The sequence below is a fragment of the Linepithema humile genome, chromosome 2 (assembly GCF_040581485.1).
Source record: "Linepithema humile isolate Giens D197 chromosome 2, Lhum_UNIL_v1.0, whole genome shotgun sequence".
In the NCBI taxonomy this organism is placed as follows: Eukaryota; Metazoa; Arthropoda; class Insecta; order Hymenoptera; family Formicidae; genus Linepithema; species Linepithema humile.
In genome coordinates, this window is record NC_090129.1 from 5,643,735 (window position 1) to 5,661,019 (window position 17,285).

At 38.6% G+C, this 17,285-nt stretch overlaps 1 protein-coding gene and 1 long non-coding RNA gene across 2 annotated transcripts in view; both read right to left on the minus strand.

Annotated features, from left to right (window-relative positions):
• The window catches only part of MESR6 (misexpression suppressor of ras 6), a 528,133-nt gene that overhangs the window by 402,713 nt on the left and 108,135 nt on the right, over positions 1-17,285 (minus strand). The window lies entirely within an intron of this gene.
• LOC136997990 (uncharacterized) overlaps positions 1-17,285 on the minus strand; it is a 51,715-nt gene that overhangs the window by 33,891 nt on the left and 539 nt on the right. The gene's annotated exons all lie outside the window — the stretch shown is intronic.

Consider the following 17,285-nt stretch of genomic DNA (forward strand, 5'->3'; position numbering starts at 1 on the left):
ACCTAAAGTATCAAATGCGTCTTGCTAAGTTCTAAAGCGCGGACATTATTCGCGCTGCCGCAGAAACTTCCTCTTAGCGTTGCGGCAGATAAAATGACTGCCACGGGCAACTCCTTAAAGGAAACAGTCAAGCCATCCGTTACGGGAAAAAGCATTCGCGACTCCGCTGATACGTACAAGTAGGCGAGAAGAAGGATAGACCTATTTCCCGTCGCGGCGCGGAAGGAGAGAGAAAGAGAGGACCATTTGTATTCATATGAAAATATTATCTCGCCGCGCGTCGTGCCTCTTCGGGATCGCTATTCGGTTTGCATAGATACTTATGCATGAAGGCAACATCCCGCTCGGCATTGTTATGCAACCCGATGTAGATCCTCAATATAGATCCACGCTCGAGGTTTCATTCGGATTTGAAGAGCTCCGTACTCCTTTGGAGCATTCATGCACAAGATGGAATTACTATATCAAACCCCTTCTGTCCCTCGCGAGGTGTGATCGCATTACCGGTTGTCGAAGCGTCTAGATTGTCGCTTCATCGTGGACGTCGCATTTTAAATTTCCGGAATCGCTCGCCCATCTTTTCTCCCTGCGCTTAAACTTTTACACAATACGTGGAATGGAAAATTCATGCGCAATTATTGCAAGAATAATCCTACTTTGCACATAATCAATTTTACTAATCTTACCGTGTAATTATTATCTACGATTTATGTAGTACATTTTACCGCGTGTCGTTACCTGCAAGTTATATACTTTATATATGTATATGCACTGTGAATTAAGTCTTTGAAAGTCTCCACTACATATTCTCTAAAAGATTTATAATATGTGCGGGGAGCAACCTGCGCCAACTTCTGTAGCCAACCAGTTTCTTCCTGCTACGGTTATGATCGTATATCCTGCTGTCGAGATGTAAGAGTCCGATTGCTATCTCGCGTACTGTATAAATAACATTGAACCTTAAGGCTTTTAACGTCGGTTAATCCTATTTAGATTTTTAAGTTCAAAGAAATATATCCTGTATCGAATTTCTGAAGAAACCTGTGCAAAAAAGAAGATCGGCTGCACTTGTACATCAAAGTGTAACACTGCTATGTGAGATCTAATTTGCAATTATCGAGAAAGGAAACTACTACGTACTGTCATGCTTCGCATTAACAACGCAATAAATCGATTATTTTGGATCTTTCTCTTCTGCTCTCTATTTAACGTAAATTGCATTATAAATCACAAATGTCTATAATCCACAAATCAATTTATGATAAAAAAATTTTTTTTCTATGCGAGAATACGAAATGCGCTAAATACATATCGTAATATATATTTGAGAGCTTATTCTGATTGAATCAAAGCGCACCGTTCAATGAAATTTTACAGAAGACTTACAGAAAATTGCGTGTTCTTTCCTTTTTATGTAACATTAAAGCATAAAATTGATAACGACAAAAGCAATAAGCTAACAAGAGTATATATATTTCGATTCGATAACTGTATCCGTATAATAATCTTAAGTAAATAATTGTAACATTTGCAGTAATTAATATGCAACTGTGCTCGAAATGCGACCCCCATCGCAGTAGAATTAATCATATATAAAGTTCTCAATGCATTGAATGAGAATATAACCGGTTTTACCAACCAAGTTGCACGACAACAAAGCAACCCACATGCCGAAGATAAAGTGAATACGAAGTGCATATCATAAACATATACTTACATCGTACGTACATTACCGCTGTTTGCACTTCATCGCCCCGCGTTATTATCCAACTTACCTTGTTAAAGTGCTTAATCGGAACGCATCAAGAACAGTCGAGCTTTTCGATACTGTCGCAAATATTTGTCTAGCCGAAAAGACAATCCCCACAAGCAAAACAATCTATAGTTTATATCCGTAATAATTACCGTAATAATTACGATCTTTGTTGTCATAGTACACAGATAACGAGCGGCTGATTCACACTTCGAGACAAGTTTTGCATATTTTCGCACACATGCAGCTAAAAATCGACTTTATTACGACCGATATCAGGTCTAGATCACGCCTATATCTACAAGAGCGCAAAGTTAGCCGACCTCGGAATACGCCGAAGGGGTATGCCCGAGCACATCGAGGCGCACGAGACGAAATTGGATATCAATTATCCTGGGATGATTATAACGTAAGTCGGGTGGGTCTTGGGTGAGCAAACAAACCGTTAGGATCGTCGGTAATTGGGTGGAAATTATTGCGTTCTCTCTCTATGCTCGCCACTCTTTATCGCACACGCCGTATCGTGCACTCCTCCCTCTCCGTCTCGCTCGCTTGTTTAGCGAGACGATGACGACGGCGACGGCGCGGCTATAATTTTCTCTTAGGAAGTAAATTTCATTAATGCTGCTAGCCTAACCGCCGAGATCTCCTGCGCGATAACGATACCAAAACCGGCTGAAGGCAATTCGACTGGCGTATCGACTGACCGATGATAAAAACTAGTAGCAACGGCTACATTTTTCTCTTCGCGCCATTTCTCTCTCGCTCACTTCTTTTTTCTCCTCTTCTAAATTTTATCTTCCTTCCTGGTTTCCCTTTTTTTTTTATCTTATCCTAGATAGCTAGTAACGTTGCAACAGTACGGGCCGACCAATTAAATCCGAATAACGATCGGGATGGCTCGCTCTGTCTGGTTGTGGACCAGCGAATTTGCACATATAAGCCCGTATTTCGGCGACAATTCGTGTGCAGGCAGATATAAGCGAACGTGAGCGCGGGATGGTGGAGCGCGGCACAGGTGTGTGGGAGACGGCAGCATTTATTGGACCCTCGTATGCCACTAAGCAATCAATAATTACGCAAAGCTTAATGTACAGACTGCGATGAAAGCATTCACCAATGCCCGTGAATTAATTGGGATTTTGGCAACGAGAAAAATTGCTGATATTTTCCAGCAATAAGACTGAAATATCTTTCTCAAGGTTAATCGATTCTCGCTAGAGATAAGTCATATCGTGACCAGCACTATTTTGTGTCAAAGTTATTCCCAACAATTCAACTTCAGACCGCTTTGTAACGTCAATAATAGCCGACTAATTCAACAATTTATTTATCGCAGGTATTTATACTCTTTTCATTACTTTAATAACGTGCATGATTTATGTTTTTACGCAACAATATCATTGTATCGTTATGCGCCAAAACGAAAAAGTAGATAAATTATTAAAACTTTTCTGATGCACTTTAAAATAAATGATACGTTTAATTCACCGCTAAAATTTCATTTTTAAGGCATAGATTGAGTAAAAGATTGACAACGTTAGCGTAGAATGAAATGACCACCGTTATGAACGCAGGAACCTTGAGAAATGCAGGATGCCGGTGATTTCTTACAAAAGACTTTCTTGACCTGTTTTGAGAAAATTATCCTATTAGACGTCGTCAAAGGCTTGTGTAATTATTCACAACCAAAGTTTATTCATAAAACTATTGATAACGCTTCTCTCTTAACTGATAGTGACGATTAGAAGCAGCACTCAGAAATTGCACCTGCATATGCTATTGTAGAAAATTGGAAATAAACAGCATAACCACTCCTTAGAAAAGAAAAAAATTCCTGATATACGATTATGACGCAAATAATGACGTTAATTGTGTACCGCACTATGAACGACGTTAGAGAAGAAAAAAAATATATAAAACTTTAGACGCGATTAACAGTATAAGATGAAGAGTAAGTTGCAGAACCGTGATCGATGACACTGGAGGAAAAAAGAGGCGGTGATAAAAACAACTTATGGAGCAGCATCCGGGCTAAAAATAAGAGCTTGCGCGGTACTATTCATTACGTATTCACGCCACATTAAATCCGTAATGACAGACTAAACTGTCTGCCTGTAAGTGATTACGCGAATTATTGACGATATCAAGTATCCGCGTTCGTTTGCATTCAATGTGTTTTACATATTTCCCGTGCTTTGACGTTGAAATGCCGTTGCAATTAGTAAGCTGTGTGCTCAAGGTAATTTCCCGGTTGCATGCGATGCACCTAGCGTCCAGAAGGAGAAGGGCGAGTGACTTTGCGAAAAAAGAACTTAAGGAACAACCGATTATTAGACGGCGCGCCGATTAAAATAGCTACGCAGCTGGTCTGATTGTGAACTGCTCTGAGACGAGAGAGAGAGAGGCAGAGAAAGAGAGAGAGAGAGAGAGAGAGAGAGAGAGAGAGAGAGAGAGAGAGAGAGAGAGAGAGAGAGAGAGAGAGAGAGAGAGAGAGAGAGAGAGAGAGAGAGAGAGAGAGAGAGAGAGAGAGAGAGAGAGAGAGAGAGAGAGAGAGAGAGAGAGAGAGAGAGAGAGAGATCTCATAATGAACTGCGCGCTCTCAGTGCGCGCTTTCAAAACCGCAAAGCGCCGGCAACGGAGTACCCACTGGCGAAATTTCGCCAATCTCGGTTAAACGCGCGCAAACTTAGGTTGCGCTCGCGAGGATAACAGCAGTTATATGTTATTGCAAATTATGGCTAAAGGTTAAATTGTAGATTGCGTGGGCGGAGTAGGATATGTCTATTGCGCTGTACCGTCTGACATGGTTAATGCGTACGTATATTTAACGACATGAAATAGAACGAGAATAATGATATAGAATTATCGATGGAATTAAATTTTAAATTAGAATGGTTAAGAAATCGATTGTAACATGTCTGTATTAGAAATCTGCAGAACTCAACAAATCCGTGTATCAATTACTTTCAGCCACATTGCGCCATTGACGTCTCTGATTGTGGAGAAAAAAATTTTATAATATCTTGTCACAAACTTTTATCGGCTTCTTCGGTCCTTTTCATTATTTATATTCCAAAGCGAACGATAGCATTATCCGTCTCATGAGCTCTCATATACAGCAACTTCTTTTTTCCCTTTTCCTCCTTCGCTTGATGCACGCAGAGAAACAGGTAGACAGTTTCATGGCGAAAGAAGAAGACACGCCTTCGTCGCCTTTAATGGAATGGCAAATAGCGGCCAGGAAATTTGCGCTTACGAGGCGCCTTCGAGCGCAAGATACAAAAGCACGCAGGAAATTCTAAGCAAAATAGCCGCGTAAGATCCGTTGATTCAATAGAAACTATTTGCACTGCCATTAGACTGTCCAATGCCGGCGCTATTGCCTGTATACACAAGAGATGGCGACGAAAAATGCACGTAATGACTTGACACTATTGCGACAGAATCTCGAATTTATCTGTTGCAACTGATCTTGCATCGGCGCGCGCGCTTAAACGGAAATAATGTTAGCAACTGATGTACGTTTATATTGTAGAATTTTGATTGTATGCGTCTATCTGCATAAAAAGTGATAAAAATATATAATACACACACACACATATATATATATATATATATATATATATATATATATATATATACACACAAAAAGTGTAGTATATAGAATGTATTAATATAAAATTTCAAAATTAATCAACCATGAAATATGCATCATATATGTAATAATGATAAAATTTATCGCAATTTACTTTGTTCAAATGTAAACGCATTCTGTTGAAGCGTAATTGCGATCTCAAACGAATTAACGTCCGCGACATCGTTGCAGCGGTAACAATCGCGGTGCACCGGATCATCTAATTTCCGGTTTCCATCTTGGTGACGTCTGCGGCATCCAAAATTACGCCCCCTCAAAGACAGTGGTGTACACTGACCGCATCTGTGCGCATATTGTCTCCCACCTACACTACGAGGCACAATTTCCGCTCTACTTCCGGAAATGGATCCATTGTCCGATGTAATCGGAAGACAATATCGCAACCGATGCATCTCTCTCCCCTTAAACATGCGGATTTATCAATGCACCTATACGTGCATGTGTAATAAACCACGAGATATGTCACATGACGAAAATAATGTCTTCGTTTCAGATTAATGACATACATTAGAAATAGAGAAAATACTACTTATAAGTTAAAGAAAAATGCTACTTATTTTATTATTCAAGTGTATTAGTCTTCAGAATTATCTTCTCAAAATACTCGAAAAGTAGACGCGTACTGCCTTGAATTTTATTTCAATCGTTAAATATATATCACACGATTTCACGCGATACATAACGCAGCAATGTAATATTTAAAAAATATATAATTTCATGTCAAAGTGTATTCTAAGGTTTATCGTATTGACTTCTTTTATTCGTTTGTAGACAATACCCTAGCGCGAATAAATCGCTAACGAGAATATAATTGGCATTGTTATGCACGTATGTTTCCATCAGACATAGTTACTGCTATGAAAGCTCGCAGCGGCATTAATCATTTAACCATTGACCATTATGGAATATCATGCGACAATCAATTTATCAGTGAACAATTTGTTCGAACAGGTATATTGCAATATCTTCAAACGTAACTCGCTTGCGTTATAGTAGCGTATAATAGATAATTAGAGTGTAATTTGCGGGCTGCATTTCCTCTAAACGTCGGTATAATTAACGCTCGTTTTATACCCCCGTTAATGAGGGAAATAATCGAGACTCTACATACCAATGAGATACGCTTGTATAAACGCATACGTGTTCATAGGAAACGGTGTGATCCGAATCCTTCATATGTAGGCTTGCCTGCAATATACGCGTGTTTAGTCATGTACGAGAAGTGTGCGTATACGGTATGGACGCACTCATGTATCAGTTCACCTGGATATACATGTGTACGTGCCGTCAAGCGTGCGTAGTTTGATGCATGCGAATGCATATCCGGATCATGACTAAATTAGTGTGAGAATTAGTGTGAGAATTAGTGCGCCGTGTGCATGAACGTACGTGACAGAGACGCGTACCGGTCGTTGCATAATATTAACCCTATATGTCCCCGCCTTGTAAATGCGTTGTAACGACTGAGGTGGATATACGCACTAATGGAGGCGTAGAGTAGGGTAATAGAGAAGTACAGATACGTTAATGAATTAAGGAAGATAAGCGGCATTACCGCGGCGCGTACAATGCGCGACTCCGATAGGAACCATTGTTGTTCGTTGTGTGTGAAATAAAGATCGCCGTGAATTTCCTGAATAATTCACGGTACACGGATGAAAGGGCGGTCGATCCCCGGCACGACATGCGGGATGTGTGGGGGCGAGAACGTTTATTACAAGTATTGTAAAACAATCGGTTTCACGTCCGCTCCCGCATTGCAAATTCGCGTAGGTTGCGCGGACTTTAATTAGACATGGAGTAATATAGAAGGCAATATCTCATGAAATACCTATGCATTATCATGTCATAAGGAACTATTCGCGTCCGCGATATATCGTAACAGTCTGATTTCAAAGAATAAATATAGGTCTAATTTATCTGAAGAATTTAGCATACGAATAAATGTTATTTATAATCAAAAAATGTCACAGCAATATAAAAATATTAAATTATACATTAATTGTACCTATTAATTTTACAATTGGCACATACGTAGACATATTTTATTAAATACTTTTTGCTAAGATAATTATCGGATCAAATAATTTTTGAAAAAAAATATATATATATTTATATATGTATCATTCATTGACACGATATTTTCGCTGAAGGCACGTATTTAAATTCACCAAATGTCACCCAAGGAATCGCATTCACATATCATCTATGAATGATATATGTATTTCAATAATCTCTATTACAAGATCCAAACGCAAATACATACGTTTATTATTATATTATAGTTAATTTTCCTCAATTAAAAGTGTCATTAATCTGATCAAGAAAAGACAAATATTGATTGCGAAAGAGAGAATCTAAACTGCTGAGAAGATGCCGACAACTTGTGTAGGCAATCATATATGCAAATTTAGATTTATTATATTGTTTATATCAATTCGTTTATTTGGAATTTTAATTGAAATATTAACAGATTAGTTTCGTAAATTCATCACAATATTGGAATATATCTCGGAATGATTCTAAGGTAATCACCCCGTATATCCATGTACATACGCCGATACCTATCGCTATATGAACACGTTCATATATGCATGAGGCGTAAAGGGATGTACTAGACGAAGCTAGCACACGTAACGCGTATGTACATATTGCGTATGTACGTGCAGACGTAATTATACATACAAGGAACGCACACAGGAGAAGGCAAGTCACGGTCGCACCTGCTCGCCGTACCGACAGCAGGCGCGTCCTATTGGACAACGCACCGGTCGACGGACGGACAGACGAACGGACAGACGCACATATACCGGTTATTGTCCTGTCCCAGGAAGAAGCAAGAGCCTACCCTATCGGCTTCGTTAGCACTCGATTCCTATCGAAAGATGTTTCCTACACGATCTCCATCACTTGTCATATTCCTCTCTCTTTCCTGCCCGCCCTCTCTTCCTCTGTCCCTGTTTTACTCTTCAGTATGCTGTTTGTGAGACGTCGCGTCGCACCCTGTCTGTTCAGCGCGCGAATGCAAAGCGAAAAACGCATCGGTCATTATGGCTAAGAATAAATTTACGCATTGTATCTACACTGCACATAAAAATATTGTGCTTGGAATATGTCTAACATAAAAATATTACGAATTTAGTGATTTATCAAGTTGCGATAAAATAACTAACAGTCTAATAAAATTAAACTTAAGTTGATTGATAAAATATTTCACGTTTAAAATTTTGCAATAGCACTTTGCAGTTCAGTTCAGCAGTAGTTCAACTTGAAATTTTACGACGGTTCAGTTTAGATTCAGTAATATTTCCGGCAAAAAAATTTAATTAGAAATTTCAAAAATAATTTGAAATTTTAGTTTAAATTATGGAATTGTGAATTAGGAAAAATGTGATATTTCTAGAACACCCTGTATATACATACACTTATGTGCCATAATAAAACTTTATTACAGCGAACATCGATGAAATGCAATTTTCATCGTAATAAAATCTAATTAAGTGCCCGGCTAATACATATACCTATATGGATAATCCAGTACCTATAACGAAATTTCAATACATCAGCAAACTCAATTACAGAATTTTAGGTAATCAAGCCCAGTGGAGTAATTGTAGTGATAATCAAGAGGTAATATGTATATACATTTAATTTTTGGATGCAAAATTTCATGTGTGTGCAAAAATTTTACAACTCTCTTCTCGTATAATAATAAAATTATCAGACATTCAAAGACTACCTATTTTTGCTGAAGAACAAAATTGAAAGCAGGAAAATATTAATTTATCTTTTGAAAGCAGCAGCGGGGATTTAAGCACGAGTGTCTAAAATTACATCTGCGTTGAAACGCGAAAAAGTTAAATGGACGCGGCATAGCAATGTATCATGCATATTATCTCAATTTCTTGCAACATGCAATAGTTATCTATATATTTTGAAAATATGATTATTACAAACGAGCACGACGGGCGAGAACCACGGATGCTGTATGCGTATTCTCTCGGTACCTAACAGCTTCGCAATAATCAAAATAACCGAGTAAAAGCTAAATTGCGATCGACTATATGCAAAAAAAAAACAACTGGCTTGTGGATGTCAGTACATCGTAGAAGATATCGCGCGGCAGATGGTCGCGCTACGACTTACGGATGAACATAAAGACGCATATGCACTGCACATACGCGAGCATGTACCACTTACAGATATGACAATTAACATTTTCAAGCCTGGGCGCGCGCGAATATCCGAAGATGCATTTTATGTCGAAGAGGCTGCAGTCGCGCGTGATAAATTACGACTCGATGCCAAGCGGTGAAACCGACTTCGCTGATTCTCCGCTTAATTTACCATTTAATCGGCGGCTCGGCGTCAAACAGGCTCATTCGCCACACTTTAATGAAAGCTGTGCAAGACTGTAGTAGCTACCTTGTCGTAACAATATTGCAGCATACATATATTTACTTCGAGAAGTTTACGCTTCCTTCAATAAAACGCATTCAATGAAAGAGATGCATAATGATATTCGCACCTAATTAATAATTATCACACTCGTGAATTCGTATATATCATTATGCGCGCGAAATTATATACGTAAGTATTTAAACTGTTTCAACCCCAAGCACTTTCATTACATCTATTGTAACTTTCCTTACAAGAATATTAATGCCGATCCCTGGAAATAATATACCATCAACATCAATCGCGCATATATACGCACACGCGATGCAGCCAGCGACTTAGGTCGGAGAAGCACGCTGGTCCTGGCAGACCATCAAAATGATAAATCTATCCCTGTTATCTTCTATCTAAGAGATAGCGGATCATTCGTTAGCTGCTCGTTGTTTACAATTAGGGAACCCCCATAAAAAGATTTTGACGTGGTAATTATCACCTCGGTTGGAGCCACCTTGCGCAACCGTTGTGCATAGACATGACTGCGGGTGCACCGAATCGGGCGGCGCATCGGCATTCGCCTACTTCATAAACCGCTACAAATTACAGTTTTCGGAATGGAACGGTGGCTCGACTTTGCATAAAAAATTATATGGCCTCTCGGATGAAGAAGGCTTCCGTCCTATTTAGCTTAAAACCGCGTGGCTGCGCGCATGAGAAAAGAAAAAGAATACGCACAGTCAGCCAGAACGATCCGTTCGCCCGGGTCGCTCGTTAAGAGATGGAAGAAACGATATATAGCCCACGGTGATGGGCACGACTAATTATTTCCACGGTTTGTCTTCCGGCTTTTCTACGCCATAGCCATATTTTAATTTTGTATCTCGGCGCCTCGTTCGAATAAATTCTTTCTCTCTAGTAACCTCTGCCGCGAGAATTTCATGAATAATGGTGACTATAAATTTAACATTTCTGAAATACGGTCAACCGAATATATTTAGAGATGCAGTTTTATTAACAAAAATGAACACTTGCAACAACATTTTCAACTCACACATATGTAAAATAAAATAAATAAAAGGGAAATATATCTTATAGGCTGAAATTAAAAAGTTTTAAATTTTATCTTTGCAAAGAAAAAATTTATAAAAGCTATATTTGAACTCTTGAAATATCGTAAATAAGCAAGACTAACTGTTGGAATGTTTCCGAGAAGTATATTACGGTTACCTCCTGAATAAATATTCACGCGCGCTCACTTTCTCTGTAGAAATATATATTTACCGAAACTATTCGTAAGATGTGTTTTGCACCAAGAATTCGGACAAGTTCAAATTAGAATGCAGCTTTCGTCGCAAAGACATGTGTCTACTTGGACTAAATCCATTATCTCGTGACACGAAATATACGGTGGATAGTCTGCATAACCGCGTTTTGAGAAATGACAATATGGTTTGCTTCACGTTGAGTGGCCTCCTTGTACAAACGTTGCCACTATGACGAATGTTCCGTTTCCACGTCTTTCTATCATTAAACCGAGAGGCGGCGGTAAGTCTACCGCGAAGCAATAAATATAAACAAACGGAGATTATGCGTGCACATCTGTGACCAGCAATTTGGTCATGACGTATCGACTTTGATCTATTCTTGGCGTTGAGCTTCGACTATACCGAGGACTCGAGCGACCCACCTGCGAAATGTGTCAAAACACCTCGATTCCACGTAGAGTTAAGTTTTAGTCACGCATGTGAATCACTGCTGCATCTTCTAATTCCGGTTTGGCAAAACTTATTTTATCTATGGTACGTGTGTGTTTGTAATTAACAGAGTAATACAAAGTCAGTATTAAATATGTTTATGTTACTTTTCAAAATTTAAAGCACGTGTGAAGTAACACAAATTGAATGAAATAGTTACGCAATTATTTATTCTTTTTGCGGAATTTACTTATTAAATAAATAAAATGGGAAAGTATAACAATTGTCTCAAATATTACAAATATATTGATACAAATTTTTTCCAAGAAACTTACTGTCCTTTAAAAGGCAAGTAATAATAAATTAGCACACTGACTTTATCTACAAATTTGCCTTTTACTTAGAATTAGTCAAAAATTAATTATTCCATTAATAATCATATTACATATTATATACAAATTATTTAAATAGGATTTTTTTGTTTGCTTTGTTAATAAATTCGCTTCATCGATGAAATTGTCACTTCACTCCGTTATCCGTTCTTCTCGAAAGAAAGAAAGAAGGAAAAAAAACAAATGAGATAAAAATACACGAACAAACTGCAATGTGCGGATGCAGCTGTTTTATCACCCTGCCTCGCGCATAATGTACTTACTATACATGCGTTTCTTTCTCCGAGTTGTAACGGCGCGTGTACGCAAGACGATTAATGACAGTGAAACGACTTTATTACAGCAGGCAGCACTTCGAGGTGGCCTGCCGGTAAACGACGTCCGCGAATGCCTAATTAATATCTAGGTCACAAGACGGGGAGCGGCTTTAATTACCCGTGGCTACCGGCGGGCCAATGATAAATAAGCGTCTTATTCTCTCAGACTCGAGTCTCACGCGCCCCTCCTTCGAGTCCATTCAAAGCAAGACACTTCGCCAAGAAGAAATCTACGAGTCCTCGAAAGCATGAGTCTTGTGGAAAAATAAACAGGATATTGACGTCATGCGTATTAGTCTTGCTCACCTAACAGAGAAAGGAAGTCTAATCATGTTCACATCATTGCATAATAGCCATAATACAATTGAAGTTCTAATTGCAAAATCTAGATAAGAAAATGTTCATAAAAAAGAAAAACTAAAGAATTGTACAAGATATTTTTTACCAATACATCTTCGCAATATTATTGGACATAGAAGAAAACATTTGAAAACATTAAGAAATGATTTTTATATAAAAAAATTCTTTTAAAAGAAATCACTTCTTTTCCTTTAAGTGTATGTTAAACAGTTATGCAAAGTATAGCAATTCACAAATAATGCATGATACAGTCTTCTGGCAAATCGCGAACAAGAAGTCGCGTGAACCAAACTGTTTGGAAGAAGGAAAAGCGGCCGTACGAGCCGAGAGAGCCAACCAGTCGCAAGATGGTAGATTTGGAAATCAAGATTCCGACTTGATGGATGTGACTTCGGGGGTGGATGTGGGAGTGGCAAGAGGGTGCGCTGCTAACGCGCCTTAAATCTGACTCGTGGAATTCTCTGATACGTGGCTGCGTTCCTGGCGTTCCTACACGCTCACACACGGAAATCCCTCGATAAAAGGTTCCTTCTTTCTCAACCAACCGCCACGTAGCTCTTCAGACATGCGTGCTACCGTATACTACTATCGGTAGACGCTTTTCGTCAATAAATATATTTCAAGCCGATGTGCATTAACGTATATTATGCATTATATAAAAGCACTTATACAAAACGCAATAACGCTTATAATTTTTATCTTATCGTAAAGATGTTGCACTGTGAAACGAGAAAACAATCTTAGATAAAACATACACCCAACATACCTAATATAATATTTGTAGTATAATATTAAATTAATCACATTGCAAAACTATTGAATTCTCTTCTGCATAACTTAAAGCAAAATAAAAAATCTAAAAAAAAAATTTTTTAAATACAATATCTTTATATCCAAATGTCAGACTTTTGAGGCATCCTGTAGAGGCATTACCGACACTATAGCTATTCCGCGAAACTTTCGGAATAAGATGACGCCGGAACCCAGCCTTACCCCGAGAGAGTAAATCGAGGCGTATGCTAAAATGGAACCGTACAAAGTACCATTTCATAAATCTTGCCCGGAAAAGCGTGCGTCGCGAGAAAGAGCGAGAAGGGAAAGAAAGCTGTTGATAGATGAGGAATATTCTTGATAAAAGAGGGAGTGTCGCAAAACAGGGTGGTTGAATATTATTTCGGAATTGCTGCATGACATTATAACCAGATACGTCTGTAAATTCTCCAGCCACGAACCATTCGATCCTGCACACATTCTTTATGACAAAACACTATACATTTAATTTATTTAATAATATTATACAACTTTTTCAATTTTTTGTCATATTTTTTTTATGTAATTTTTTTTTCAATTTTATTATTTATCATTGTTCAAAATTTAGTTCTTCCATTTTTAATTTTGTTATTTATTTAAATACAAAAATTAATATTTTAACTAGAAATTATAATTCACAATGCATTTAAATGCTCATCTATAAATTTAACGGATTAATAAATGGAAGAATATATAAAATTAAAATTACGAAACAACATTTCATGAATTTTTGCCGCATAAGACAATATAATCCAAAGGCTTGGTTCGTAGCACATCTACGGGTTAACATAAACTTTTAATATGCGACTGAAGGAATTGCTTCGCCGTCGCTCGCGTATACTACAGCGTGCGTTGACTGAGTATTGCGAGGAGGGTAAAACAGCGGAAGAAAAAGGGATGAGGGAACAATATATCAGGAGAAGTTGGCAGAAGGGCGGAGGCTTCTGCGAGAAAGTGGCGGGCTTCGTCGGCCCCGTTTCTTTTTACTCCGAAGCCAAGGAGAATCCCGAATAATCCGCCTGCAAGGATTATCCCATCCCTCGCTGATACCCCTGTTTCATATAACTTCGAATATCGTGAACTTTCCGTCACGTCGCAATAATTCGATCTCACCTTAAAACAAATTTTGGCTTGTCTTATCGAGGCGAAACTCATTCGTAATTTTTTTCGTTTACGAAGACAATCCCTATATATATATTTGAAAACTAAACTATTATCATTGTAGAAATGAAGAAGGTTTCCCCCGCAATTATTACATTATAAAAAGTCACACCCACAGGCATCAATTAGTCAATGTCACTCTGCGGGAAGTCTCAATGTCGCCGCACTGACCAGCAACTCGTCTTGACCGCCGATATGCAGCGACCGTCCATTAGGACGGAGGATAGGACGGGCATTAGGAAGTGCATATCGCGGAAAGTATACGCCTCGCACTAAACTACGATAAATTTATCCGCGTGACATTAACAAATGGTGGGGTAGTTAATGGCGAATAGGCGGCACTAACTGTACCGGCGATGGTGCAATAATATGCGACAGCAATAATCGCGCGACGTACGGCAATAATTATGGAACAACCGCCGTTACCGATCTAATGCGAGATCTGAAATAATCATCGCGTTAGATCAGATAAAAATATGGAATGCGGCGCGATGTTGTGTCTCACGGCAAAACCTTCTCGGTTTATTTCATCTCATCTCGTGTCGTTGTTCTGTGAACTGAATAATCATTGTAATAAACAGATTGTACGAGAAATTCGCAGATTATCGATTGAATCTTGAATACCGTTTAAAGCATTCGATCTATAAATAGACGGCAAAAGTACGGCGGTAAGCAACTATAATAAGCTTTCAAATTCTAATTAACTTAATAACTATTCAATAATCTTTGTCGTTTTAAATAATTAATCTTTCTAAACGATTAAAGATTGATTGTTCCTAATATCGATAGTTTTAGTCGTAACTCCATTTCAACTGATCCCTTTTTAGAACTATAATTAAAGAAAGATAAAAAAACAAGTTAACAACTGTTAACCAACGTTGATAAGTGCAACCGTAAGAGGTACGCACAATCAAGCCATAACAATCTTTTCGAAACTAATTCAGCCCGATGTCTGCCGCTGAGTTTTAACCCCGAAATCTTTCACGCGGTCGATTTTTTGGCAGCATTGACCCGCTTAAGATCGTCTTTTGGGGTGGCGAGAGTCACCCTGGCGCGTTTCTTCTATCCTATTCTCATGCCGACACTCCCTTTATCGATCCCACTCCAGCCTCTCTCCCTCACTCCTGTCCCTCTCGTCTCGCTTTCATTCTTCTTCTCCCCTTTCTTTCCTCTCGCTCTTTCTCGCACTCTACCTTTATCTCTTTCTCTCTCACTCTTCCTATCCTTCTCTCTTTCTCTCTGTCTCTCTCTTTCAAACAGCGTCTCCCTTCCTTCAGCGTCTAGTTACCTCAGGAGAAACCCTAGAGAAAGACCGCTTTCGTTACCCGTCCTCCTCCTTCGGCGCCGACCGCCACTACCCGCGTCTATAAACTCGACCAACCAGGAAGCACGTATCTGCTCTTTCGAATTATCCGGCTGGCTTGCCGCCCTTTGTTGCACGTGGAATTTCGTTTAATTAAAATGAGACTACGGGGACGGTGCGTCGTCTCCGCGGCACGAAGACCTTGGATCTTAATAAGAGCTCCGATACCGTTCGTGAGATATCGCCAGAATAAGCGCTGCTTATTTTTGCGAACTCCTTTAAACATTGTAGAACTACAGCGAGAAATAGACGATGGATTATAGTGCCTGCATTTAAAAATATTGATAATATTCACCAATTGTTACATCGACAATCTAGTGCTCCTAGTGCATTTAATTTCATGATAAATAAATACAATTTTAGATTTTTGTCAGTTTTTGCAAGCAGGAATGCGATAACACAGTACGATAATAATTTACAAGCTTTATTGACCGATGCTAATTTATTTCTAATGCGGATTTCGCAATACAAATATGCGGAACAGGTATTTACGCTATTAGTCTCATAAAAGAACGTATGCCTCAATTAATATCATTCATTTGTAATTTATGAACAGTTTAATAGGGCTACATCATACAAACATAGCGGAATAGGATCACAGGAATTGAAATTTATAGATGTCGGTAGCGGATGATGTTTAAACACGTAAAATATGATGCAAAACAAAATGCAACGTAACGAAATATAACGTTCGCGACTGATGTAAACCAAACAAAATAAGCAATCAATAAATGTACGCGCGCAGCTAAATATTCAGGAATAAATTGTAAAGATAACAACAAACGTGTAAATGGATATTGCATCGGCGTCGTGTTCACAGCGTTTAATTATTTTCGGCTACGTAACCGGTAATTATCGTATTATTCTTATTGCTCGCGATAAGAGTCTTCGTCTGAGCACACATAAATTAGCCTGGATTGCAATCTTGGGAGGCATAAAATGGTAAAATGGCGGTGCACGGAAAAAAAAATGCATCGCTCTGGGCGGAGTCAAGTCGCTAGAAAGGGCAGCCCACATTTAATCACGCTATCGAAGTGAAGACTAATTAACACCGTGCTAAACGCTCTCTTCGTCGCTATTTTCTTTGATTGTGTACTCGCGTGTTTCACATAAAATTTTAAATACTTCAATAATTGATAATATTTTAAAATCAATAAGTATTTATTGTCAAGAAAAACATTTCTGGTCTATAAATGTACAACGCAATTAATAACACACAACGTGAATAATTATATGATTAATTTTTGCATACAATGTGTAAAATAACTGCAGATCAACCGGAGAGCCGTTGTCATAAAAATGAACAGTCTCATGATACACGACGCGTTCACCGGTGTATTTCTGAAAACCTATTTTCAAGAAATGCATTCCGTCGCATCCTC